This window comes from Choloepus didactylus, chromosome 1 (assembly GCF_015220235.1).
Source record: "Choloepus didactylus isolate mChoDid1 chromosome 1, mChoDid1.pri, whole genome shotgun sequence".
In the NCBI taxonomy this organism is placed as follows: Eukaryota; Metazoa; Chordata; class Mammalia; order Pilosa; family Megalonychidae; genus Choloepus; species Choloepus didactylus.
The window spans coordinates 169,978,433-169,987,007 of record NC_051307.1 but is presented as its reverse complement, the minus strand read 5'-3'; positions in this window follow the sequence as shown (position 1 = coordinate 169,987,007).

Sequence of the window (8,575 nt, the reverse complement as noted above, 5' to 3'; positions counted from 1 at the left end):
AGGCCCCTATTGCCCTTGACCTGGTATATTAATCAGGATGGTCTAGATCATGCAGTGATAATAAACAACCTCCGAAACCCAGTGGCTTACCACAACAGAAGTTTCTTATTTATGTGACATATCCAGCTTGCATCATGTGGCACTCTGCTTATCATAATCACTCAGCAACCCTGGCTGATGGAGACTCCACGATCACCAAGGCAGGGCTAAAAGGACCAGGTGAATCAGGCTGCAGCTCTTAATGTTTCCACCCAGAAGTGACACGTGGCACCTCAGCTAGCATTTCATTGGCTGAAGCAAGTCACAGATCCATACCCAATATCACAGGGGGCAGGGACGTGCAGCCATGCCATGCGACCAGAAGAAAGAAAGCTGGATATTTGGTGAACAGCACCGGTGACCACCATATCTGCTTTACCTGAATAGTCTCTTGACATATCTCCGTGCCTCACCTCCTTCAATTCATCCTCACCATTGACCTTTCTTAAATTCAAACTTGATTATCTATGCACATAACCATTCTGATTAAAAATGTTTAATGGCCACATCACCAAGCCCATTTAGATCTGGCCCTGGAGCCTATCATATATCCTTCCTCATCTACCAGCAATATTGAAGCCATTCCAGTCTGTACCCAACACACCAGGTGTTTCAGCCATAAAGAAGCACCGAAGTGATGTACCTTTTGTTACCTCTGCAACTTTCCACAGATTGTTTTCTCTCCACAAACCTAGAATGCTCCTCAACCTATTCCATCCTCTTCCTCTTAGATGAAGGTATCCGATAGACTCATAAAAAATTCTCTGAGACTGCTTCCCTGACATCCCAGATTGAGTTAAATTTTCTTTCTCTTAAAGTTGTCACCTACATACCTCTTTTAGTGCACCTACTAATTGAGAGTTACTATTTGGTTAGATAGTTTCTTCACCAAAAGACTTTCACCTCATGGAGGAAATGGACTGTGTCTTATGGAAAGTGCCTGGCATATGATAGATTATTGACAAATGTTTATTGGGTAAATGAAGTAAAACACATGTGCACACACACACACCTACCATACTACACAATCAAGGTCTAAGCCCCATGGTACAGATTCTAAAGTCTAAAAGAGTACTGAGTAAATGAAACACTAGTCTCCATCCAACAGTACATGCATTTTCTGGAATTTGCACATATGTGCTACAGAGCTGCGTTGAGAATAATTAATGTGCTTTTCTCTTTTGTCTTTTCAAGTACAGACCCTTCACCCAACCTCACTTGGGTCATCTATCTTCCCAGGAAGAAGAATAGGAATGCTAAACACAGAGTATAAAGAGAATGTAAGGTAATTTTTAGTTTCTGACGTTCAGCTATAAGATTTTGCAGCAAGGCAATCATCTTGCAAGCTAGGCTCCTGTGTTAAGAAAAAAATTGTCTAAATTTATCTTATTGAAAGACAAACCTGATAGGCCAGAGGGAAGTTCAAACAGGAAGAAGAAGGGAGAAAGTTTGTCCCTTTCCAACTTCAGGGGCTTGTGGGTAGAAGAAGACAGTCAGATGAGCTGATCCCACCTGATTCTGTCTCTATGAGCTTGACCTCCAGAGGGAGAGGATTGTTAGATAAGATTGTTAGATAATTGAGGTTAATAGTAAAGGTAGAAAGAGGCTCTTCTTATCACCTCCACCCCAGCCCATCCTGTTCTCGAATGTGTACTCTGACATATTTCCTTCACTAATCTAGAATATACCCATATCAAGGAAAAATTGGCAAGGAAGTGTGGTCACAAGAAGGGAGAATCTGACGTTTATCTTTCCTTGGCTCATGCTGCATACATCAGACCCAGAAGTGGTTCTGTGGTTTTCCAGAAGGGTCATCACAGCCGGGTAAAGTGACTCTGTGGTATGGGCTGTGGAGTGGAACACCAGTGGTGGGTCAAACCAGAGTTCAGAGGGGTCCAAGGTGAGCCCAGGTGAGATCAAATCAGGCATGACTCCCCATCAGAGCACTTTACCAGCCAAAGAGAAGACCATGGGTGCAGCAGATTCTGACATCAGAGGCCAACAGGACACCCAGTGGTCTATGCATAGGACCTCAGAAGTCAACAAACTACAGCCCCACACACCCAAGAAGCAGCCCATGGCACAAAGCCTCCTCCCCCCAACATCTTCAGGGTGTGTAAGCCCCACATCTCTCTCCTATTCACTTGAACACTATCCTATAGTGGGGATATTTGGGGAAAAAATAAGCAAATTTTAAAGGAGCTGATAAAATTATTGCTTCAGTCTAAGCTTTAAAGCAAATTAGATCTTTAGTTTTAATTTTTTCCCACCTTCCAATGGGTGGATGCATGCAAAGTACTGAATGCTTCTTTGCTGTACATCCAGAGTTTAGTTTGAAAACCCACTATATATGTACATATGTATTTACATGTGTACATTTAGGAGCATATTTATTCCACCTTAGTCCATAAAAGATTTGATAATATCTTTCCTTAATACACCATTTGGACTTACATGACTTACAGGAGGGAAATAAATTGCAAATATGTTTCAATCACATAGTTTTACTCCTGTAATCTACACAATACTGGAACCTGGACATATTGGTTATGAAATTCATATATCTCAGGGAATTGTTCTTACAGAAAGCTGCAGCTATTCAGTTTTTGTTACCTGTGTTAGAGACTTCTGGTGCTTTCCTAATTCTGGTTCCTTTAGTCTTCCAGGAGGATTATGCTTCACCATCCTTTTACCATGCCAAAGGCTCGGTGGTGGTTTAAAGCTGTATGTACCCCAGAAAAGATCATGTTCTTTTATTCCGTTCCTGTAGGTGTAGACCTATTGCAGGTAGGACCTTTTGACTGCGTTATTTCAATTGAAATATGATCCACTTCATTCAAGGCGGTCTTAATCCTCTTACTGGAGTCCTTTATAAAAGGATAAAAGATAGAAGAAGCTCCAGAGAAGTTTAGAGAAAAAGCCCCACAGAAGCTAAGAGATTCAGAAGCTAAAAGAGAGAAGACACACAGAAACAGAGAGGATGCCACTGAAGCCAGAAGCTGAAAGCAATGAAATCCAGGAGAGAAGGACCAGCAGATGACAGCCATGTGCCTTCCCATGTGACAGAGGTGTCCTGGACACCAACAGCCAATCTTCAGAGTACTGGTATTGTCCTCTTGATGCCTTGAGTTGGGTATTTTCATGACCTAAGAACTGTAAATTATAAGTTAATAAATCCCCATTGTGAAAGTCAACCCATTTCTGGTATATTGCATTTTGTCAACTTAGCAAACCAAAACAGGGACCATCAACTCTGTTTGGCCACTGCATTGTAGAAAGCATGATATAGTGACTTTGCACAAAAGAGATGGACTGTGACCCTCCACGTGTCTCTGCATCTACCACAGTGGCTAAGGAAGCCATATGATGCATCGGTAAGACGGGTATCTGTTCTGTGTGGAAGAGAGGCCATCCCTACAGCCTCTCTTATGTGGGATATGTAACATGAATGGGAATGGGAAGTGAACTTAGCTCTGTTAATCAAAGGAGATTTGAAGGGTGTTTGTTACCACAACATAACCTAAACTACCCTTACTGATATACTTTATACATCCAACATCTCTGTATCTCAGTTTCTCAGACTGATAAATGAAGATAATAATAGAGACATACAAGGGAAGGGATAGGGTCATGAGAACAATAAGATACATACTTGAAGCTACTTAAAAATGCAATATCAATGAAGTCAGCTCCCAACTACCCTAACGAAAGGGTAAACCCATTGTCCCCAATGACTTGTTCACTGAAGCTCATATATTAACTACCAGAGCTTTCTAGACTCTCAATCCCTTTGTTTTCCTAAGCTTTACCTGCCTCACCCAGATTTGAAGTGTGAGCTAGGAAGCATTGTCATATTAAGCATTCAAACTAGCTTGTAAAGGGCAAGGTGAGATTTCAAATACCGACCTGCTGCTGAAATATAACACCAGTGGAACAAAGTGTTCCGGCACGTTCCAAAACACTTTTCCTGAGCGAAGGCTATTTTCTTTAGCAAGCTCTATGTAAACCATTGAGTATCCACTCAGAACATAAAAAAATATTCTTGGGAGAACTTAAAAGCATGGCACAATCTTTGGATAGGCTTTTAATTGGGGAAATGAATAAGGAAAACACCATTTAAAGTGCAATTCATGGAATTAGCAATTCCCAAGAGGCAGAAGTGCGCTGGGTGCTGCACCTGTGGTGGAGTTCCAGTGGAACAGGACATTTTGTGGCGCCAGGCTTGGACTCTCCTGGGACAGAGACGTCGTCAATATGATCCATCAATAGACAGCTCACTCCATAAATACGTACATAAATTCAAAATCTTAGTGGTGGTATTATTATTCTAATGGAAATGCTGCACATCTTAAATCAGTAGAAGTACTGCATTTAATTTGGAAATCAAGTTTCTGTGACAACATAGGACTGCTTTGAAGAATCCCATTTACTCTGTGGCTCCTTCATCTCTGATAACGGACCTTATTTTTTGGATATCTGGAAGCTGATTATGTTTAGGGCCTTGGAAATCATCAATAGGCAATCACTTTGGTTTTGGTGGATCTTGGAGATGCTATTCTACAGTGTGTAGTAATTCATTTATTCATTTATTCATCAAAAAATATTCACGAATAGAGTTCCTACTATGTACAGGAAATTGTACCAAGCATGTGGGATCCAGCAGTGAACAAAACAAACAGGAAATACATAAAGGAAAAAAAGACACTTATACTAAAGCAGAGCTGAGGCTGGGAAATCAGGGTTGAATGCTGGCTCTGCATTAACCAACAGGATCTCAGCTTCCTCACTGATAAAACCAAGGGGCTGGAGGAAGTTCTCAACCTATGGTACCACCCCAGAGGGTGTCTGAAAATAGGCTGGCATGATTTTGTTATAGTAAGAACTCTGCGGTGCTATTAGCATTTAGTGTCGGAGGCCAGGAATGCTAAATATCTTGTAAGACAGTGCAGTCTCTCACCAGGAAGTACTTTCCCACCAAAATGCAAATGAAATCCCTTTGAGAAAGCCTGGATGCTTTCTAATGTTCCTTCCAGCTCAAACATCATATATATTTGGAAGAATTGGCTTCTATCCCTTCTGAGAGAAAACAAGTAGGCCTTGCTGTCTCGGAGAACACATCCAACAAAGAGGATTCCTGATAATTCTTCGTTTCTCTTGGATCTTCTAACTGAAAGTATAAACCTAGAGCCTTGTGAAAATGAAAACTCAAGCCAAAGACACATTTTCTCATTCCAAGAACAGACTTCCATCAGAAAGGTGGCTGGAATTTTTTTTCTCTCCCTTTTTCAAAAAGAAAGTGCAGTAAGAGTTTCTTACAACCTTTAGATGACTGTGAAAATTCTATATGAAAAGAGATGTCCTGCTCACACCAAAGGCACAAGGAGCATAAGTTAGCCTGGAATTTGAGTCCATCCTGAACGGAATTTTGTGGCTTTATTCAACAAATTGATCTTTATCCTCTCCCCAGTTCTTCCTGAACCACAAGAGATAATGTCAGCATTTTCTTAGTATGAATCTATTTATGGCACCTAATAGCTACAGATGAGTTGTATGATGATCTAACATGTTTCCCCTTCTCAAGCTGTCCTTCTTTGGAGATTCTGCTCACTTGCTCAGGGCACTAAAATTATTAAATGGAATCAATTGAGGAGAAGGGCTGAAAATTTGAATTTCTAACTAATTCCCAGATGGTGACTCTTCGGCTGCTGGTGCCTGAGCCTCACTTGGAGAACCACGGGTTTAGACAAAGCTTCTTTTAAGTACTTTCTGGACCAAGAAAATATTAAAATTATTCTGTAGCTGTAAAATGAAGTAACTGATTCAAGAGTATGACCCTTTTTTTGATGTCAGACTTTGGTGCCAAACTTTGTCAAATATTGAGATTCATAGTTTTCAGTTAGGGTGGCTGAGGGCCACAAATTAGCAACGCATCAACAGTAAAAATTTCAGTCGATGACATCTCAAGGCAACCCAATGAAGGAACAAGTGTTGGGGATAACAGTGGGAATTTTCTGGACTTCACACCCTTTTAAAATAGCATTTACCTACTTTTTCCTCAATCCAGCTGAATTTGGAGGATTGAATTCAGTCCTGGAAAAATGGAGCCAGACAATGGAATCGAAGAACAGCTAAAAATTAAAACCAATATTCTCCACAGACTGTTCTGCTTCTGACTGAATTTGACAGTGACAACGTATTTACAAGGACACATCGCACCTCAGGATATCCTGGGCCAGAAGCCATTGACCTAGGGCAACCTGAGCTTCCTGAAGCAGGGATGTGCTAAGGCATTGGTTCAGAAGGCTTGCTGTAAGACGCAGGTTAGAGTCCTAACTCTGACAATTTCTGCCAGTAATTTGAACTCTCTAACCTGAGGCTTCCTTATCTTCAGAATGGGGAGAGAAAGACCTGCTCCAAGTATTGTCCTGAGGACTTACTGGAACTACATATAAAAGAAATTTGTAAACAGTGGAGTGTGACACAGAAGAGAGTTTTTAATGTTAAAATTCTATCTAATGGTGAGCAATAGGGAAGAGTCATATTCTGTTATACCTGGAAACCTCATGCAGCAGGGGGGGTCCACGAAAATATGAAGATTTCTTTTAAGTAGCCTAATTATATCCACATTCTTAATAAGACATTCCATTTGATCAGAGGTCCAGATGGTTTTCAGGTCCCCAAACACTCATATTAGTTTTCTCATCTTCTTTTTTAATACACATGTATCCAACCTGCAGTGTTTCTAAAGTCCCCAGGAGGTGAGTGTCCCCTACTTGGTCTGCATTGACAGTCATTGCAATATAAAGTAAGTGTGTGGTTGGCATACAGTAGCCAAGAAAATGCACATATGTTTTACGTTATGTAGTTTTTAATGTTGAAAAAGAAGAAGGTTGCAGGACTCACAATACCTAATTTCAAGATTTACTATAAAGCTAAGGTAATCAAAACAGTGTGGTACTATAGAAAGGATAGACATATAGATCAATGGATCAGCATAGAGAATCCAAAAAAAGATCCATATATATGGTGAATTGACTTTTTAAAAAGGTGCAAAGATGAATAATTTAATGGAGAAAAAATAACATTTCCAAAAAATTGTGCTAGAGCAATGGGACCCTATGCCCCAGCACTGCCCCCCCCCCAAAAAAAAGACAATGACGAACTTGGATCTATATATACCAGAATAAAAAAATGAAAAAAAAATGCAATGCTTGTAATTCTATCTCCAAATATAAGTATATGTTAAATATTGAATATAGTTTTTTTATGAGAAATTCATAAATTTCTCATCATAAAGATGATTTTAGATTTTATTGAAATGTCTATGAATTCTGTGTGCTCTGGCTGTGTGGTGGGGGTACTAGTCTGCTATCTGAGGGTTGGGTGAGAAGAATCTTCTTCCATACCTCTCAGATAGCTCTTTGCTGTGGGCAAATCCTCATCTGCAGAAAACATCACAACCCAGTGCTGGCACCCACTGGCTACCCCGCTCATCCACTGCAGGTCTTGCTGGAATGTCCCAGTTTCCTGGAGATGCTGGCTGAGGCTCCAGAGGCAGCTGGAATATAGTTTTGAATATAGTTTTGAAAGCACACTTTTTCTTTCTCTCCTTCCTCTGAGACAATTGCACAGCCTGATAGAGGTAGGGGTTGGTATTGCCTCAGATTGAGAACTGGGATTACAGCAGAAAGAGCAGGGGCTTGGTAGAGAGTATGCAGGCTGGATTCTAGTCATTTCTGTAACTCTCTAATAAGAGCAAGTCCCTTCCTTTCTATGAGCCTTTCTTTCGTGATCTATCAAAGGGCATTAAGTAATGACATCCTTTCCCCTCCTTCCTGTGGCAGCTCTTTGTAAACCATCCAGGGCTAGACCAAACTCACAGATGTGAATTAACTATAGACTTTAATCCATCCAACCCAGGGTCTGAAGTAAGAATCAGGCTGGCACGGTGTCCACCAGGCAGTGGACGCCAACCCAGGAAGCACGCCCAAGCCCTGACTTGGAGCCTGGCTGAGATCACAGCTCCTGAACACTTAGAAATCTGGATAAGCAGACACCATGGTGAGATACTATTTAATGCTACATATGCCCTTTAAAGCTACTTCAGTGTTAAAGAAATAGGAATCTGATGGAAATATAATATCAATAGCAAAGACTGACTTTTATTGAGTATTTATAACCCTGTGCTTTACATACATTATCTTTATATTCCTCATGGTTACTCTATGAGGTAGATACAATTATAATCTACTTCTCATAGATAAGAAAAATAAGCCATAGAGAGGTTAGGTAGGTTTCCCAAAATCACACATTTAGTATATAGTAGAGTTAGTATCTGAGCTCTTGCTCCAATCTGGCTCTCTAGTGAGAGTCAGCTTGATTTTTTTTGTTTTTTTTTTTTTTTGTTTTTTTTTTTTTCCTTAATTCTTTTAAAGTGTTCTTGTAGGTGCCTGGAAGCCAGTGCAGCCAGCTCTAATGGCTCTCAACCCTTATTATTAATGTCATATAGATACATATGTATACTTTAATTTAAAAT